General features: G+C 38.3%; 1 protein-coding gene across 1 annotated transcript in view; it reads right to left on the minus strand.

The window, feature by feature from the left end:
* Window positions 1-20,410, minus strand: part of LOC5570772 (actin-binding Rho-activating protein) — a 63,946-nt gene that overhangs the window by 37,669 nt on the left and 5,867 nt on the right. The window lies entirely within an intron of this gene.

Raw genomic sequence — 20,410 nt, forward strand, 5'->3', positions numbered from 1 at the left:
AGAAAGGACTGCTGACATGGTAGCGATATCAGTCACTAGTCTGCGGTTGAACGATTTTCCAACAGGTTATGGGCCCAGGAACACCTGGAGGATAATGAAGTGACTCCGATGAGGGGCCACGAGGAAGCACCTAAACGAGGAGACGTGGCCTGAACGAGGAGGCAGAATCTCGCTGAGGAAGCAGAGCCTGGACGGGAGGTGGAGTCTGGACGGGAGGTGACTTGGACGAAGTACCCAAGAGTCGGAGGCCAAGATGCTGATAACGAGGCTGAACAGGTACGGACGTTGGCTGATCGGTTGGTCTAGCGTATCTAGCGATACAAAGAGGAGCTTGAAAGACAGCGCGGTTGACCACGCGAAGGGTGGTGCAGCTGTCCAGTAGAAGCTCGAGGCTAGGAGAAGTTCGGCAGCTAGGAAGAGTTTAGTGCCGGAAGGAGTTCAGAGGACAGAAAGAGCTCGGTGGCAGATGTACTATTCGGAGGTTGTGTGATAAGGAGGAATATTGGAGAGCACTTACATCACAGCGGAGATATTTGGAGGTAAACGTATTGTAAGATAAAGATTAAGTTTAACTGACGTACAACTATTCTGAACATCAAATTGAATAAATTGTTTATAGGTTACTGCAGTTTGTACCCAAGAAATTCTTCAACGAACCATTCCATTCAGAAAGCATTTTCCACAATATTTTAAAAAAATAGTAGGAGTTCATATATCATGGAATCAACTTGTAGTACAGGAATTTTATCGTCAATCGATATTTGCTTGCCTGGATTCTGCATTGTGCAATCCATCTATCGGGTACTAGAAGTATGTCTACAGTATGGCCCATAAAAAAATGCGAAAATCTGTATTCCACTTATGCTTCATTTTTTTGATACATAATAAAAGTAAAATCTTGTATTTAGTTTGAAAATGCATTTATTGAACACTAGTGGTCCCGGCAAACTTCGTCTTGCCATCAAGTAGGCTGTTGAAAAATGTCATACAATCTCCCAAACAAAATGACACATTAGTTTCCTCCCGTTTCTAAGACTATTCCGAAGACTTACCTAAACTTTTTCTACGCACGAACACGTCGGAACCCTTGGCTAATGCAACAGTGAAAGAGTTGTGACAATCCGTTGGACCGTTCTCTACCCATTTCGTGACATACAAACACCATTCCATTTTTATTTATATAGATAGATGTCAAGATTACATTATTCGATGTGTCCACCGTTTTGTTCGATTACTTTCTCCAGGCGTGAGCGGAAACGGGAGCATACCTTCTGTATGTAAGAAGCAGGCATCGAGTTCCATGCCTTCGTGATGGAAGCCTTCGGGGCTTCAACACTGAGATGGGACCTTTCACAGGCTTTGGCTTGAACATACGCCCATATGGAATAATCCAGGGGATTCAAATCTGGACTGCTAGGAGGCCAAACATCCTTCGGCCAAAATTCCATATTTTCCTTCAGCCACATTTGAGTCCTTTTGAAAGTATGACATGGCGCTCTATCTTGGACTGGAGGCATTTTCAACCCATTCGACGCGACTGCTCCAAACACCATGACTCCGGCTGGATGTTTTGTGGTAAATGCGAATTTCACGTTCTCTGGGACGTCCTCCATCTTTTGTGGCGAAATAAACCTGTTTGTACGTGAGTTGCACACCGGATCGACGGTAAAAAGTTTCTCATCAGAGAACACGACGATCGGACGTTTCTTCTTGAACACAGATAATATAATCTTCGAACGCACCAGCCGTAGTGCTTTAATCCGATCCGTTACCAAGTGACGTTTAACTCTTGCCCTGGACTTTTAATCCAAGTCATCTTTGACCAATCGCTGCATGGTGGTTTTCGAGATACAGTTAACTCTCCCTTATTCGATATTCCATATCTCGATATCGAGTTAGAGAACCATAGTAAAAATTAGTTTTCATGGCTAACTCGATAGTCCCTTGGAACGCAGTTGCACTGCTTTTGCGTTCTGTAACTCGATACCTCCCTAACTCGATGGTCCCTTCAATATCGAGTAAGGGAGAGATGACTGTATTAGCATCTTTAGCCAATTTTCGGATTGATCTTATTGGATTCCGCTTCAACTTTTCTTTCACTGATCTTATCACCCTTAGAGAAAGTGCCGACCGCGGACGCCCACTTCCCGGCTTCCGTGGGCTTGTACCATCATGGAGAGCACGTTTGATGCGGCAAACAGTGGCCAAGTGACAACCCACAGTCTCCGCAATTTGTTTCACCGATTTTCCCGCTAGGAGCAAACTGGTCACTACTTCCTTTGCGAACATCTTACAAACGTTTGTTTCAAAATATCTCTGTTTTGTTTACATCACTTGACAGGTCGATGCCTGGAGATTACACACACATCCAAATATAGGTAAAAATGCATTAGAATGTATCCAAAAACAGGCTTCAAAAACTTTCGCATTTTTTTTATGGGCCATACTGTACAGTTGTCTACACTCGTCGTAGTAGCTTTAGACATCACGTTTATATAGGAGGCCGACCAAAAACAGAAGTAGATCTTTAGAATCAGTCTTACATCTGCTGAGTGAAGATCTCAAATTCGATGGTAACAAAATTTGAAACAAGATTCAGGAAGTTCTAGAGGGTTTAAGACACCGTCGATTGTTATATTTGGAGTCTACGGTTGAACCACACTGGTGGCGAACGATCGATTTAATCAAATCTGATGATGGCTGAAAACCAGTAATCCGAAACGTTATAATCGTGTTTCAGTGTGTAGTAATCACCGAAAAATATCAACAATCTCCAAATATATGATTCAGAAAGGTCGTGAAAGACTATCATCTTTGAAGGGTATACTGAGCAAGTTCGGTTGCAGATCATGTTTAACCCAATCCAAGTGTGGGATGACTCTGGGAGAGAGTAGGGTATCGAAAGCTCAAAGCAACGTCACAGTGAAGAGAAAGATCTTCTGCTGAGTTTCACCGAACAACTTTGCACGATACAAACCCAAGAACTCAACAATTTATTAATTAAATTGAAGAAACCATGCAGTCCACTACTGCCGTATCAATCATTTCGCTTCTTATTCCAAGCTGTGCTAAAAGTGAGCGTGGCCGTGAATAGCGATATTCATACTTTAAGTGATCTTGTTCAAGATTTGATCAAGATGTGCTCCCAGCCTTGTAGCTGAGAGCGTTCTAGATCTAGAGTCTAGCAATGCTAGACGATAGTATTGAAAAGAATCGTCTGAATTGCTGGTATCCATTCGACGAAGCATAGTATAATGCCTTGTTCCGACTACCGAGTTGTATCATGATTCAAGCAATGTCACGATGCTCGTTCACACTGGATATTATACCCGACTAGAGGCTTGTAACAAAAATATAATAAAATTTTATCAGAATATGATATGCATATCATATTATGATATAATTTTGTTAGGCTCCGTTATCCATAGAACATAATGAAACAGAAATATAACATAATGTGTTTTATTTCCCTTTGAGATATTTTTTTGTTCATTTTTAACAACTTTATAACAAAATAAATAGATAGTTATAACTTAAATAACATATATGCATTTCAATAATATACAATATTATCGTATATTGAACAGTATTATAATTTTGATACTTTGTATCAAACATTATAACTTGGTTTGATATGTTTTTGATAGAATTAAAAAACATTTTGTTATGTTTATGTTACTATTCATACTCTTTTTGTTATAATTTTAGTTATTTTAACAACATCCTGCATCAAGTTTGTAACAACCTATGTTCGAAACAAACTTATAACATAATAACATATGCTGATATAATTTTGTTATGTACCCTTAGTCGGGTTCCTCTGCTGTCGTGACCATCTGCGGCTGTGTTCTCCGTGCCATTCAGGTGTTCATCGTAGTGCTGCATCCACCTGTCAATCACCTCATGTCCATCCGTCAAGATGCTTCCATCCTTTTCCATACACATTTCGGCTCGCGGCACAAAGCCTTTTCGGGATGCATTAGGCTTCTGGTAGAACTTTCACGTTCTTCTGTTTTGCCGTACCGAAGCGAGCGTCGATACCGTACATTGTTGATGACGGATAGTTTTGGGCGCAGTTTCACCATCACTAGATAGTGATCAGAGTCCATTTTAGCGCCACGATAGGTTCTGGCGTCGGTTATGTCGGAGAAGTGCCGTCTATCGATTAAAACGTGGTCGATTTGTGTTTCTGTCTGTGATGGCGGAAGTTCCTTAAGGAGTTTTTCAAGAAGTAACTGCAGAGTCCGGAAGCTCCTGTAGTAGTTCCTCCAAAAGTTTCAGTTTGTGTTCTTCCGGAAGTTCCTGTATGAGTTCCTCCAGAAGTTTCTGTTGGAGTTCCTCAAGAAGTTACCGTAGGACGTCCTCCGGAAGTTCCTGAAGGAGCTCCCGCAGTAGTTCTTCCGGAAATTCCTGTAGGGGTTTCTTTGGAAGTTTCGGTAGTAGTTCCTCCAAAGGTTCCAGTAGGTGTTCCTCTGGATGAGTTTCTCGTATGAGTGTTTCCGGAAGTACCTGAGAAAGTTTCACTGAAGAAGGCCATCCGGAAGTTACTGTTCAACATTCCCCGGAAGTTCCTCTACAGGAGTTCCCCTGAGATCCACTTGGATTTTCGGAAGTTACACTAGGAGTTCTTCCGCAAAGTTCTTTTGGACGTTGCGGTACAGTTTATCCTGGAATTTTATCTACAGATTTATCCGGAAGTTCCTCATGAAGTTCTTCTGGAAAGTTTTCTTAAAATTCTTTCGTTTTCTTAAAATTCTTCCTCTTAAAGTTTTTGTAGGAATTCCTTCAAAAATTTAGGAGTTAATTCGGATGAGATGCTTTGAGAATTTCTCCAGAAGTTTCCCTATGATTTTGTATAGTAGTTCCTTTATGAAACTCTCCTGATATAATAGTGATACTTCTTCCTCTTTTTTATATAACTTTTTTTTGCCAAACTTGTACAGCTTGTATGATGCTGTACGATGAAGTTCATGTAGGAGTTCCTCCTTGAGGAAGAGTTCCTTAAGGAGTTCCTCAAAAAATTACTGCAGAATCCGGAAGTTCCTGTGGTAGTTCCTCTAAAAGTTTCTGTATGTATTCATCCAGAAGTTCTTGTTTGAGTTCCTCCAGGAGTTTCGTCAAGATGTTACCGTAGGACGTCCTCCGGATGTTCCTGTAGGAGTACCTTTGGTAGTTCCCGCAGGAGTTCTTCTGGAACTTCCTGTAGGGGTCCTTCGGAAGTTTCAGTAGTAGTTGCTCCAAAGGTCCCAGTAGGTGGTCCTCTGGATGTTCTCGTATGAGTTTCTCCGGAAGTACCTGAGAGAGTTTCACAGATATTTCCTTTGGAAGTTCCTGTGGGCCTTCTTTAGACGAGTGGTTAGAGTCCACGGCAACAAAGCAAAGCCATGCTGAAAGTGTCTGGGTTCCATTCCCGGTCGGTCCAGGATCTTTTCGTCATGGAAATTTCCTTGACTTCCCTAGGCATAGAGTATCATTGTACCTGCCACACGATATACGAATGTAAAAATGGCAATTTTGGCAAAGAAAGCTCTCAGTTAATAACTGTGGAAGTGCACATAAGAACACTAGGCTGAGAAGCAGGCTCTGTCTCAGTGAGGACGTTAATGCCAAGAAGAAGAAAAAAAAGAAGTGCCTGTAGAAGCTCATTCGGTAGTTCCTGTAGGAATTCCTCCGGAAGTTACTGTAAGTTCTTCCGGAAGTTCCTATAGAAGTTCATCTAAAAGTTCCTCTACAGGAGTTCTCCTGACAGATCCTCTTGGATTTTCCCGGAAGAACCACTAGGAGTTCTTCCGCAAAGTTCTTCTGGACGTTGCGGTACAGTTGATCCCGAAATTTTATCGACAGATTCTTCCAAAAGTACCTCTTGAAGTTCATCTGGAAAGTTTTCTTAAAGTTCTTTCGGAAGTTCCTCTTATATTACTTGTGGAAGTTCACCTCAAAGTTTCTGTGGGAATTCCTTCACAAGTTTAGCAGTTAATTCGGATGCTGCTTTGAGAATTTCTCCAGAAGTTTCCCTACGATTTCCGCTAGGAAACCCTCCAGAATTTCTTGCAGAAGTTCCTTCGAGAATCCCGTTGAGTTCCGCAACGAATTCCTCTGGAAGTTAACCCACCCCCGAGAGTTGTTGTAGAAGTTTGCCAAGGAGTTTCTGCAGAAGTATTCCCTGTGCTGGAATCCCACCGGAAGTTTCTTTAAGACTTCTTCTGAAAGTTTTCTTCAGAGTTCCGTCGCAATTTGTCCCAGGAATTCCTAAAATAATTTGCTGAGAAACTTCTAACGTTATGCCCTAAAACGATTCACTGATAAAATTTAAAAGGAAATGCTGAAAAAATTTGTGGAAATTTTGTGTAGGAACTACCAAAAGCTCGCGATTTTTTTGAAAAAAATACCAAATACAGAAATTACTGATTGGTTTTTTTTATGAAATTTCCGATGAAGTTTGTTGACAGAATTTTTAGATAAATTCGTGAGGAATTCTAGGAAAAATTCTCGGAGCAGTGTTTTGGGAGAATTTTGAAAGAATTTCCTAGAGAAATTACTGGAGTTGTTCCTTGAAGCATTTCCGTTGTATTCCCTGGAAGAATTTCCAAAGTACATCTAGTAGTTATTTTAGAAGTTGCTCTAAAAATTCGTTTGGAAAATCCTCAGAAATATCTTGTGATTTCCTTTGGGTTTTGTACCTGAAGATATTCTCAGGTGAATCTATGTTCAAAATTCCAGTGGAAATCTGAACGAATTTATAAGGGAATTCCGGAATAAACTCACATGGGAATTCCTCCCCCTAAGAATTTCCTGCAGGATGCCCCCTACCCGTTCCTAAAAAAAACCTACTAAAAACAAATTCCTGGATGAATTTTGGAAATAGTTCCCTAAAGATTTCCTGAAGTAGTTCTTTACAGAAACTCCTACAGTAGTTTCCTGACAGATCTTCTGACGTTATTCCCTGAAATGCCCTAAAATGATTAACAGAACAAATTTAAAAGAAAACGTTGAAGGAATTTCTGGAGAAGTTTCTAGAGATTAGAAAAATTCAATAGATTCAGTACATAAATTACTGAGAGAATTTCCTAAAAAATCCCCGAGAGAAGTTTTAATAGAATTTCTAGATTAGCTCGCGAGAAATGCTTGGAGAAATTCTCGGAGGAATTCCTGTAGAAATTCCAGGAAATATCCACGGAGTGGTTCCTGGAGAAATTCCCGGAAGAGTTCCGAGGTGAATTTTCTGAGAAATTCCCAGAATTACTCCTTGAGAAATTTTAAGATGATTTTATGGAGGAATTTTTGGCGTAATTCCTGAAAAAATCGTCGGAGCGATTTTCAAATGAATTCCTTTAATATTTTCCGGAAGAATCCCTCTAGGAACTTGACCTTGGGTAAATTGATCATGATTATAATGAAATATGAAAGAAAACAACATTAAGGGCCCTATTTTATAAGTCGAGTCGACCAAAAACGAGTCGACTGGAGTCACTGTCGAACAAAAATTTCATTCGACTCGGCTCTGTCACTCGAGTTTATCGACAGTTGTCACTCTAAGTGACTGGATTACTATAGGCCTATTCAAATGACGTCTCAAATCAGCTGATCGGGAAGCACTTTCACATTTCTTCTATGAAAATGACAGGCCCGTGTTAGCACCGGTCCTCCACCGATGTAAACAAATGCATAGACGGATCTGTCACATGAAAAGGCCTATGGGAGTCGACGGGTGACATCTGAAATATGCATGCTTACTTTGATCGACAATGCCTACAGATGAGTCACATGAATCCGTTCGATTTACAAAATAGACCCCAAAATCTTTTCTCAATACTTCAAAATATGCATCCGGCAAACTTTGACATTAGATTTAATATAGCGTATTTCGGAACATTGATAATTTTTTGCAAAAACTTGCGACTTTTTGAGTAAAGTTATGTTGAAAATTATGATGTTTTTACAATAATTTGTTCAAAAATCAAAATATTTAAATAAAAAAATTAAGCAACTCATGGTGTTTAAAATGAAACATTTTACGATTTTGACGTAAAAAGTATAAATACGTAAAATTCAAGTGATTTACACATTTCTTACCATGACTTTGTTATTTGAAATCCTAGAACTTTAGTGTCTTCGACAACTTGTAGAATTTTTCCACGCTTTGCCGCAGCGCCACCTATGATATTTCCAACTATCTTTTATCATGAAATTAAAGAACAAATAAATTCATGATAAGTCTCCTTTGACACCAACCCGAAAAAACACTCCTAAAGCGCTAGAGGTTTTGTCTGGCAAAATTCGGCCCATGGCCCAGTGTGCATTGTGTAATGTAGTCTTTTATGTTTCGTAAATTCAACTCACGTAACGTTTAAGACCATTGAATACAAACAATTGTATTGCGATTTTAAAAGTATTGTTTTATTCTGCAAATCAATTCTCGAATACTTTTTCACATCGACGTAAGTAAATTTCATACGGTTTTTAGAAAATTAATTAAGAAGTGCCACAACCTGTCTTCTAATACTGTTTTAAAATTAATCAATTTTTTAACATTTTTTCGCCGTGTACATCACTTAAATTTTGCATGCAATCAGTTCGCGTTAAAATACTAGATATTTTCTATCGTTTTCCTCAAAAATTGTATGACGAAACGATAAGCCGTTTGATTTAGTTACTTACGACGTTTTTGTACCAGTGTAAAATTGACTCCAGTAGTGTTTTGTTTTGATTCGTGGTTAAGCCAGTTTGTCTCTCCATAAAACGGAGCGATGAAAGTAAGGGCTAGGTTGCGAAAGTTGAAAATCTTACTTACACCATTTTGTAAATCCTGAAATTAAACGTTTTAAAAGTGAAAAATCGAATTGGTTTAGAGCGCAACGTGTAGATTTTCGACTGCAAAACAGGTAGGATTGATAAAGCAAGTTGGTAAACATTTCTGACTTGAGTCTGTTTGAATAAGTTTTCGAGAATTTTTACATAATTATCCTGTTAAAAAGGGATTTGAATTTTCAATGTGACAAAGCACTGTAGCTATTAGGTGAAACAACACTATCACAATGTTTGAATTCAGGCAAACCTTGAATTAAAACTGTTGAAATCAGAAAGATAAGTCAATCAATTTTGGTAAAACAGCAGAAAAACAAAGTGGTGCCAGTTTGATTTCACTGAGTCCATAAAGGAAACTCATCGAGTTCACACGGAGTTAATAGGGTGTGAAGGAAAAGTCCGGAGACCTGTGAGCGCGCGTCCCTCGGATACGGGTCATAAATGCCACAAATTGGACAAGGCGCAGCAACAGCTGCTGCTACGGCTACAATAAGTTTTCGAAGGTTTTTGGTGAGCGCTTGCGACTTAGTTCACACACTAGAGACCAGGAAGCCAGTGGAAGAAAGTTTGGCGCTTCATTTTGGTAGCTTTTGTTTATGAGCGGAGGCCCCGGTATGCACTTGAACGGTGGAGATTTTTTTTGTGAGAAAGTCTCGTTAAGGCGCATATTAATCGGAAATGACCGCTCAAGTGAAAGGCATCTCGATTTTAGGGGGCTCTGCGGGGTGCTTTGCGGGTAGTTGGGGTTGTGATGGAAAACCCAATATGAAGTGGTTCAAAGTAGGAGGAAGAGGTTGAGCTAGAAGTCAAGTGTAATTGGAGAGTGGTTTATGCTGAACTGTCAAAAAGTAAGGTTAAATCGATTGCTGCAATGTTCTATGGTTTTCAATAATTGGTCAAGATGTCGACCAAAGTTATGAACCTGCATCAAATTTAAAACTGACAAAAAAGTATACAAAAACTTCCTTATCTTACGTAATCGTAGCGGGCACATGCTAATAGACAAGTAAATTTACTTTGACCTTGTCCTCAACGTCTAGATGGCAGTCAAAAACCGCTGTTCGACACATTTCCTGTACGTCTCCGAAAATAGACTTCGTCACTTATGGCAACTCCGCAGCTCACCGGTCAGCCTTTTCGTGCATTGCAAATGCAACAAGTTAGTATCTATTTACCTAACCTCGCCAAATTCCGAAACTCAATGTTGTTTGTGTTGTCTGGCATCGAGTAAATGGTTCGCTGACATATGGATCGATCACAGATTGACATCTCTTTGTTTGAGAGGCGGATTGCATTGATTCGCCCATTAGAGGAGGTCGATCAGCAATTTGACAACAATGTCGATACGAAATGACAATGCAATGGGCCCGTTACGACGATCCGACCCAACTCACCAACGGTGCACTGTCACGTCACACCCCCCATACAAATTGGCACAGGCAAGCATCTTTGGGATTTCTAAACACCAACAAATGGCACTCTCGTGCCAAAGGGGTTATGCAATCGCAATCTCTGGGCGATGACAGCCTACTTTGTTTCCTTTGGTGAGTTTTTGACAGTTTGCTGATTGAAATTTACGCCAAATTGGTCGGTGATTATTATCGTATCCCCCCTGATTCTGTTTCGTCAATTTGGAGGTTTGAACGGGGAAAAATTGTGTCCCAATGCGCCGTTAATTTGAGCTTTGTTTCCAAGGGGAGGAAATCTTTACGGTCATTATCATTAGATTGTTTTTTTTTGACGATACTTCGGTCTTTAGTGGATGCTTGTCCAATTTTGATGTCAACTGCATCAACCTAATTAGGCTTTCATTATTTAACGCCCTTGTTGGCCTACTTCGATCCCATTGGATTGTTTTATACTCAGGCGTGTTTTAGAATAAGGGCGTAAATAACATGATGGATTTCTCATCATCGAATCTCTCTTCTGTGGATATTGATTTTCAAACATGAAAAAAATATTTCAGACATGTTTCATGAGCACTGATCTGAACCAACACTTTTAAACATTTTTTTTTCTTCAAAATTCCAAAACACGAGTGAACCCAAGTGCACCGGATCAAAGTCAGACCTCAAGGCTCGAGGAATTTGCAGCGCTCGTCTGGCATAAACACTACACAAGTGAATCAAGTGGCCGCAGTTATTTCGATCGTGGCATTCCCAAACGGCGCACGATGAGGAGTATTGCTGCACATGGCGGCCGTTTGATACTCATCATGGATCAATATTGATCGTCATGATGGCGGTGGTGGTGATGATGATGATGATGATCATGATCATCACACCATCAAGCAAACCAACATCTCTTTCGCCAGGCCGGTAACGAGAAGGAATGTATAAATAAACATTCATCTGATTCAGTCTCTTTCTCCCGTAGTTATTCGGTTCTCTTCCGAACGAAAACAGAAACGAAGGATCTACCTTTGGTTTGAAGTTACTTTTCTTACAACTTACAACGGACAGAATACAGACAACTCTCCGTAATTCAATTTTGAAGGGACCATCAAATTATATTGCGTTATCTATCTAAATAAAAATGGAGTGGTGTTTGTCTGTCACGAAATGGCTTGGGAACTGATGAACGGATTGACGTAAGTTTTTCACTATTACACTCGCCAAAAGATGCAACGTGATCGTGCGACGAAAATATTTGAGAAAGTCTCCGGAATACTCGGGAAAATGGGAGAAGACTTAAGTGTCATTTTGTATGGGAGATTTCGAGTAGTTTTACAATAAAGTAGGCTATTGCAAGACGAAGTTTGCCGGGTCCACTAGTATAACATAAAACCAAATACACTGTGGTTCAACGGAAAATCGAGGCAAATGTCGAAATTCTTGTAGATTTTTTTTAAGACATTCCTCTAGGAGCCTGCAACTCTTCTAGGATCAAACCCTCTAGGTATATGCCATCAAAAGCTTTGCTTTTGAATGTGCAAGGAATTACTTCTCGTGTTTAACTACAAATTTAAGCAATGATACCTCTGTCAATAAAATACTTCAAGGATTTCTATAGGAATTGCAAATTAATGCTTTAATCTAAGAATTTCACTGACGACTCCTCCAGGAATTTCTCAACAAATCTTCTTCTTCTTCTTCTTCTTCTTCTTGGCATGATGTTCTCACTGGAACAGAGCCTGCTCCTCAGCTTAGTTTTCTTATGAACACTTTCACAGTTATTAACTGTAATTTCTGGAAGAAGCCGAAAAGGTATGACTACTAACATAGGATATTCCTAAAAACTCTGCTAAAAATGCTAGGTAGAACTCCTGGAAAAAATAAGTAAAATACTTAAACAAACTCCAAGCAAATTCCTGGAAAAATCTCTGGAAGTCTGAAGTAATTCTTTGAGGATTTTAAATAGGAAAACATCTCAGATGGAAATTCTGGAGAATTCCCTGCCAGATAAATGCTTAGAATTGTCCTGAGTACATTTTTTGATCGAATTTTTTCAAAGAATAATGTAGGAATAGTTAAAAAAATCTCCAAAGGACTCCATATAAAGTTTTAAAACATTTTCCTTTCCAGAAGAACTGCAAGGAGCATTTAAAAAAAATGCCAATTTATTTTTTCAAGGTATGAACATTGAACGTAGATTCAATTAACAGCTTAAAAGAAAAATTCCGGGTATAGTTGCAGGGCGAGTTTGAGAGAGATTTGCTGGAAAATTTCATAAAGAGTGTGCGAAGATGTAACTGGAGGTACCATGACTGCTACTCGGAGGAATCCTTAAAAAATGTTTTGCAACATTTTTTTAAAGAATTTTTGGAAAAAAAAAATACTAAAATATTCATTAAGTATTTTCTTTGTTTTTTCGGAAGAAAATTTATCGTGGAATATCCAGATGATTTTTTCGAGTCTTTAGACCCCTAATTTTCTTATGAAACTTTCGGAAAAGTTATACGAATATTCCTGGAGATATTTATGAACACTCTTCAGGCAGAACGCTTAAAGAGATCTTTCCTGTACAAATACCTAACGGAATAGCTGAAGATAATCCGAAGCATTCCGAAATATTTCCTCAGGTGAAGGAAAACTTACTGAAGTATTTTTAGGAGAAATCTATGAAAAAAATCTCAGGAAATATCTTGAAGGAATATCACAAAGAATCTCTTGGAAAATGTGTTGCCAAATCTATCGTTCCTGAATGAATTAATAAAAAAGCAGTAATTCCGATGACAAAGTCGAGCATTATAATCCTACTAACCGGGTTGAAGTTTTCTTCAACTTCCCAGAGTTTAGGGTATATTCGTTCTTGCCTCACGATATCCAGATGCAAAAATGGTCAATTTACATAAAAAGTACTCAGCCAATAACTGTGAAAGTGCTCACAAAACGTTATAGCCAAAAAGAAAAAAAAAAAAATGAGACGTTCGAAATAATACGTGTAATACGAAAACGAGAAAAAGAAGAAGAACATGGTGGATATGATCTTTAAAATATTCGAATAATAAAGGGCGAACACGAAATTATTGCGACACCGAAAATGTCATGCCAATTTTCTTATAATGTTTAGCATCAAACCAAAATTTTAGAATAGTTTTATACATGTATTTACTTCAAAAATCAAAAGAAAAGTTAGTCGATGGAGCCTTGAGTGTAAAATTGAAGGCATTTTCGCTTGATGCCCTCCATCAAAGTCTTTACAGTGTCAACTGGTACGTGTTTCTCAGTGTTTTTTTTTTCCATTTTCTTAACATGTCCATCTCGTCTTTGACTGTCTTCTTGCTTTTCCGAAGTTCCCGCCTCATTATTGCCCAGTACTGCTCCACCGGGCGCAGCTACGGACAGTTTGGCGGATTCATGTCTTTTGGAACAAAATGGACAAAATTAGCTCATACCACTCCAGGACACTTTTAGAATAGTGGCATGATGCCAAATAGCGGAGCTTCGTCGTGCTGCTGCAAGAACGGCAAAAGGCGCTTCTCGAGGCACTCAGATTTGTAGATCTCGCCATTTACTGTGCCCTTTGTCACGAAAGGCTCACTCCTCAGTCCGCATGAGCAGATGGGCAAATGAGATATTTGGAGGCGAACTTCGACATTTTCTTCTTCTTAAATTTGTCGTCCACATCGAATTTGCTCTTGCCGGTGAAAAACTCCAACCCCGGAATTTGCTTAAAATCGGATTTTATATACGTTTCGTCGTCCATCACACAGCAGCCATATTTTGTCAGCATCTTCTCGTAGAGCTTGCGTGCCCGAGTTCTAGCCGTCGATTGTTTCCGCTCATCGCAGTTTGGGAAGTTCTGTACCTTGTATTGTATGTAGTCCAGCTCTCTTCTTTGCATTCTGGACCAAGCCAAATCACGGCTTGAGACGTTGGGATTTGCTTTAATCATCCACTTCACCTCGTCTTTTTGTTCTCCGGTCCCGCTTTTCTTCTAGCTCCTTTGCCGTGGTCCAACGTCAACCGCCCCTGGAACCGCTTCAACATTCTGGAGACGGTTGAATGGTGAATGTTCAACATTTTTACCAACTGCCGGTGCGATAGGTCAGGAAATTCCAGGTGTTTGGAAAGAATTTGTTCTCTGGACTCGCGTTGGTTCACCTCCATTTTCGTTGAATCGAAAAACACGACTTCGAGTTTGACAGCATGTAAACAATACACATCAATGAGAAAGTGCAAAATTTGGTTGATTTTTTACCCAATGGTAGAAAAGTTATGCCCTGTTAAATGTGTCGCAATAATTTTGTGTTCGCCCAGTAACAAACCAGTTTATTTTGAATTTATTTTTCGTTTGCTATAGGAGGGAGTGCCCTACGCTTTCTATTCATTATAGTAATTATTAAACACTATTTATTTATGTACACTTAGAATCCTGTAAATTTACTTCGATTGTGTTACTTTTCCCCGAATGTCGTTTCCCCGAATGTCAGTTCCCCGAATGCCAGTTCCCCGAATGACCCGTTTCCCCGAAAAGTGGAGCAGTTCAAATAGGTGCTGGAATAGCTTAATGACATGTCAGTATGTAAATGTGTATTGCAAGAACAGCTGTACTTACATAATGAATCAACAGAAGTTACTCGGGATCAGTAGCATCCTCAACATGTAAGTATTGGTGTTCACAATAGCGGCGCCGGCTGTGTCCGAATTCAGGTCAATTTGGGAATGGGAGGGAAATGTTGACATATTACTTGCCTTAAAGAAGCCGAGGAGTCCTCTGCACTTCCACAAGACAACACTGGGAGTTTGGATATGGATTTGCGTTTTGCATCAATCCTGATTTTGTTGCTCGCAGCAATAGATTCAACATTTCAAACGCTACTCTTGAGTTGTCTGCAGATTTTGAACATTTTTGCAAACCAGCAAAGCGTGTATCAAATCATGACCTTCCAAGCGGGTTTCACCTGAAAGTCGATAAATCACCGGATCTCCGGCACAAGAAACATAATCAAACCTCAATGATTCGCCCATTTCGGTTCAGCGGGTTCAATCGCAGACCAAGGGCCCAACAAGGTTTTGCCTCCCCATACCTATCAAGTTTACGTAATTAATTACCGCGCGCATGGCTAAAAAATGCACCCCTCTTCATTCAGAAGATTCGCACGCCGCCTTCTTCATAGTAATACGTATCCCGACCAGAATCACGTAACATTAAAACAGATGGCTATTAACAGCAGTCAAAAATAACAGAAGTTGATGTAATTTTGTTTTCAAGATGGCTTTGTTTTTAACTAGTTATATTTTGTGTAACAGATTCATAACAACGTTTGTTATATTTTTGCCAATTATGTTAGAGTTTAACTGCAAACTGGTGATATAAAACTCATATCAGAGATACACATTCTGTTATAGTCTTGCTTCTACCATCTGGTCGGGATCGCATGAAATCGTTCGCACAGAATGATTCATTCGACCGACGTTGGTCGGATCCGGATTGCTTGGATTAAAAGTTCATGGACGTTGATGATGATGATCGAAGGAAGAGCAACACGGATGAATCTGCAAACTGCGATGGAATCTGCTGGTGGAGGGTTCTTCTGGCCTCCTATAGAATAAACACGTGGCGCACTTGTTGAGACGACGGCGATAGACGGGGAGATTGATGGCTTGAAAATAGAACGCGATTTGACATTCCACATTCACTTCGACTGACTGGCGACAGTGCGGTATAATTTTTTTTTTTTCGACCGGCCGTGGGACGTCAGACATTCTTGGGCCTGCGGCAAGAGTGTGGAAAATTAGTTTTTCTATTTAAAGCGATCCGATTGGATTGATTGGGGGAAAACGAATCGACCACTTTTTGCTATCTGGGTGGTTGGGAAGAGTTTTTTTTTTTTCGCGGGAAGCGTTTCAAGGCGAAATGTCAGCAGCCTTTGAATGGGAGGAAGTATTTTAATGAGATCAATGATCCATATTTTGATGTGTTCAATCAAAAATCAATAAATTTCGAGCTATATAACCGTAGTACAAGTAGGTTTTGCATTGAAATTGTGTTCTATAACTCGATATCTCCCTAACTCGATGATCCTTTCAATATCGAGTTATTGATAGTTTAATGTAAAACCAAGGAGCCTAAATGTGTTGCAAATAACGTCTCGGGTATATTAACAAATCGCATTCAAAAACCTGATTGTGTCATAATATCCATCATCCTTTCGTTGGAGCTTGTGACGAATCAAAGTATGTCATGCACCATCGTGGCCCTGATACAAATCGGGCATAGATATCTAGCTTGGTGAATCAGAGCCTTTATTTCTGTCTTTTGCCTTCTTTGTGCAGCGAAGTGTACCGAAAGGTCGTACGTTCACTGCAGGAAATAATTCTCAAATTCCATGAATCGGGTTTATCATATTGATCTGCTGGTATGTGTGGGTACAAATAATGCACATAAAAAAAAAAAATTTCTTCAACTTTTACAATTTTTGACAAATTATCAGAGAGAGACAGCTTCATTTTCACTCGCTTTTTCATAGTTTCCCGGTAAATTTCATAGCCTTTTTGTCCACACGAACACATCGGAACCTTTGACAATCATAACGGAGAAAGAACCATTCAAATCCGTTGACCCGTTATCAAGCGATTTCGTGACAAAAACACACACCATTCCATTTTTATTAGCTGCTAGCAATTTCTCAAAGCTAAGGTATTGTAATAAAAACACAGAAATTGCACTGGAAGGGGGATTAGTTTGGGGTTTGATATCTTGATTTTGACGTCTGAGTCACAATGCAGTGCATCAATTGGAGCTTATCTGTAAATCAATTCGGCTTGGCCATGCTGGTGAGTTGTTCCATTAGTATGTCAATTTGGTTCGATAGGTAGTAGGTCATTTTGGCATAAAGTCGTTTGGCATAATGGTCGTTTGGCATAAAGTCATTTGGCATAATGGACGTTCGGCATAATGAGTCTGCAACCAAGAATTTCTGAAGATGACATTCATTTTTACGTTTCTATTGAACTGCCCATAAACACATGTCAGTCCCATGTTTGCTTGGATTCCTATCCACATGGGACAATTATGGGCAGTGAATCCCTCTGATGTTATCAGGATTATTTTGGAGTTAATTGATAATTTTCCCAACTGGGATAGAGCTTGATCCGCAACGAATTTCTCAGTGATCGTTACGTTTATTAGGCTGATAGAAATATTAACTTGATTTTATGTCCGAGACCACTTGGAAGGTGCGAGGGGAAGGGACAAAAATAAATAAGGAACAAAAAAAAATGAAAAAAAAGTTATTTTTTAACGTCAGTAACTATTAAAAAACTGATGGATCTTCTTTCCCCCCTTCAATATTTTCGGATTTTTTAGGGTGGAGGGGGGGGGGGTGGTTGACATAAAAGAAGATTAGTATTTGTATCAGCCTTATTCATTGGCGTAGCTAGGATTTTTTCCTGGAGGGGGCCTAAGGGGGGCCTATTGAATACTTGTTTTACAGAAGTAATGTCGATCGCAATAGTCACGATTTTTACAAATTTCGTTGTTTTAACAGATTTGTATTGATTCAATTTATTTGTTATTTTGTTTCATTTCGCGGCACAGTGATATTTATAAATTTCAAATTTCGCAACTAAAAAGATTCATTTTTTTTGCAATCCAGTCAAGGAATGTCCTTTGTGTTTCTTCCTTGTTCTTTTCAGGTGTTCAACTATGCGCTTTGAAGAAATTCCTCTGAGAATTCCTACGGGAATTTGTCCATGAATTATGTTCGTAATTTTCAGTGCTTTCACTAAGAACTTTTTTGCCAGTTTTCACTGAGTTCGTCCTAGGATTCCTACGGAAAATCATTCCAATTGTCAAAGTATCCTCATGTGTCCATTAACAATTTGGTTAGGACTTTCAGAAATTTTTAAGAATTTCTCCAAAAAAATAGTACAAAATAATGTAAGAGTGTCACCAAAAATATCCTTAAAATCACTAAGCAAGGATTCATTTCACGAATTCTTCAGAAAATTCGCCAACAGCCTTTCCAACTTTGCTTTTGAAGTTCTTTCTAAAGTTTGTCTACAGGATTGTTTTAAAGAAACGTAGCAAAAACTGGATAACTTTCTCAAAACATTTAATGACTCTGCCAAGTATTACTTTAAAGATTCCTCGTAATATTCCACCAGAATTTCATGACCAATTGGTCGGTGTCCAGACGGACTGAACCAAGTGTATTTTAATTGTTTCAGGAAAACGTACCCCAGCCCCAGGCACTCGAAATATTAACCTATTTGCATTATTTGCTGTAATAATGCAACTTATCTATTCGAGGATACATCTGTATCAAAACAGTATCGAAAAATTCTGAATTTTCAGAGTTCTTAACGTATCTTTAGCTCGACAAAATATCATCTAGTCCGGTCTGTCTGAACACCTACCAATTAAAATGAATTAAATTGGGCAAATGTTATTCATGAATTTTTCTACAAATCTATGTGTATTTTTCACAGATAATTGTTTCTTAGATTTATCTTAAATCAATCAGCAACATCTCGCATTCCTTCAAAACTATCTCGATAACAATTTATTTTTATTTTTTTAAAAATGCCTTACTAAGAAATTTTTACAGAATTCCAACATTCCTATAAATTTCCTATTGGAATACGTTCAACTGTTTTTTTCAAATACCCTTCCCTTCCGCAAAAATACTCAAAGAATTTCTTAGTAATTTTGTCAGGGCTTTCTCAGAGGTATATTATTGTTTCCCTAAGATTCTTCCGAAAATTTTACCAATGATTCATCTGAGCATTTCCCAGAGATTTTTTTTTTAAACCGCACTAACGATTCTTTTGGGAAGAAACCTTTCATCAAATTTACGAAGATTATGCAGTTCATTCTTGAACTTCTCAAAAAAATCTCCAGGGATTCCATTATGTATTATTTCAGGTTTTAGAAAAAACTTCTTTTTTTTGCGAATTTGGTAATCTTAGGATTTTTTTACTCCAGGCATATCTCAATATTTTTTAGGGATTGCTTTACAAATTCCTCCACGAATCACTAAAGAAGAGTTTGAAAGAACTTCATTGGCGATTTTTTGAATAATTGCAGCCTAAATATGATTCGAAAAAAATAACTTAACTCCTGTCGTAAAATTCAAGAATTAAACCCCTGAATTTCTGAAACTTGTTGACAATATACCTCACAGAAAAGCTTAAGTGGTCCTTGAAGAAGGTTTTTTTTTTAAATTATTGTTCTTTTTCTACTTCTTTTATAATAAAAAATGAATGGAATTTTTACTGAAAGTATTTGTAACTAAAATCTGAAGTTTCATGATACTATGCTGCACATATTGATGTAGAACCCCTTTTTTCCTACCTCTAGATATTCCAAACAAACTTTTTTGAAGGCTCTATTATCGATTAAGTTGTAGTACTGTAGAAGTTTAACGCAAAATTTAAAGATTTAAATAAATTTAAATCCTAATGAAAACTTTTGCATTACTCTCAAAATTTGTTGAGGAATTCCTGCTGGATTTTCAGGAAACAGACACTATACATATAAGAAATCTGCATTTTTTCTCGAAATTCTTATAATTTACATTTTTTAAGATTTTTTAAAATGTTGCTAACAAAAATCTAAAGAAAGGTAAATTAAAAGAGTTTCGAAAAAATTCTTATATGGAGTATGGAATGATTGTTGTACGAGTATGGAAAGATTTTTGTACGAAGTGCCTCAAAACGTCATGCGAAGGAAAGAGAAACAACAAAATGTTGAAGCTGGTAGAACAAAAGCTGAACAATGGTACAATAAAAGATAATTTATAATCTATTCTTCAGAGGTAAATTACAGAACAGTTAGAACCTCTCTAATTAGTTAACAAATAAAACAAATTTCTTCTGAAGATCCATCAAATTAGAAATTATCCTTGAAATCTATCCTTCCTTGACTTCTGGTTTTCTACAATTCTAAATGTCGCTCTCGTAACGATAAAAAATTCAAACTAAGAATATGGTTAAATTATTTCTGAAAAAGTGTTTTAAGGAAGATCAATACAAATTTCTTCATTAATATCTTAATAAATCTTTTCCCCACCTCAGTTATTTTGCTACATGTTTCTCTAGAGATTCCTTTACTGTTATGCTAATTTCGGAATCAAAACTTTTCCTGGAAGTTTTTCAACAAATTTCCTCGGAAAATTTGAAGCCATTTCAAAAACAATTGTCTTTCCAATTCTTGA

This window comes from Aedes aegypti, chromosome 3 (genome assembly GCF_002204515.2).
Source record: "Aedes aegypti strain LVP_AGWG chromosome 3, AaegL5.0 Primary Assembly, whole genome shotgun sequence".
In the NCBI taxonomy this organism is placed as follows: domain Eukaryota; kingdom Metazoa; phylum Arthropoda; class Insecta; order Diptera; family Culicidae; genus Aedes; species Aedes aegypti.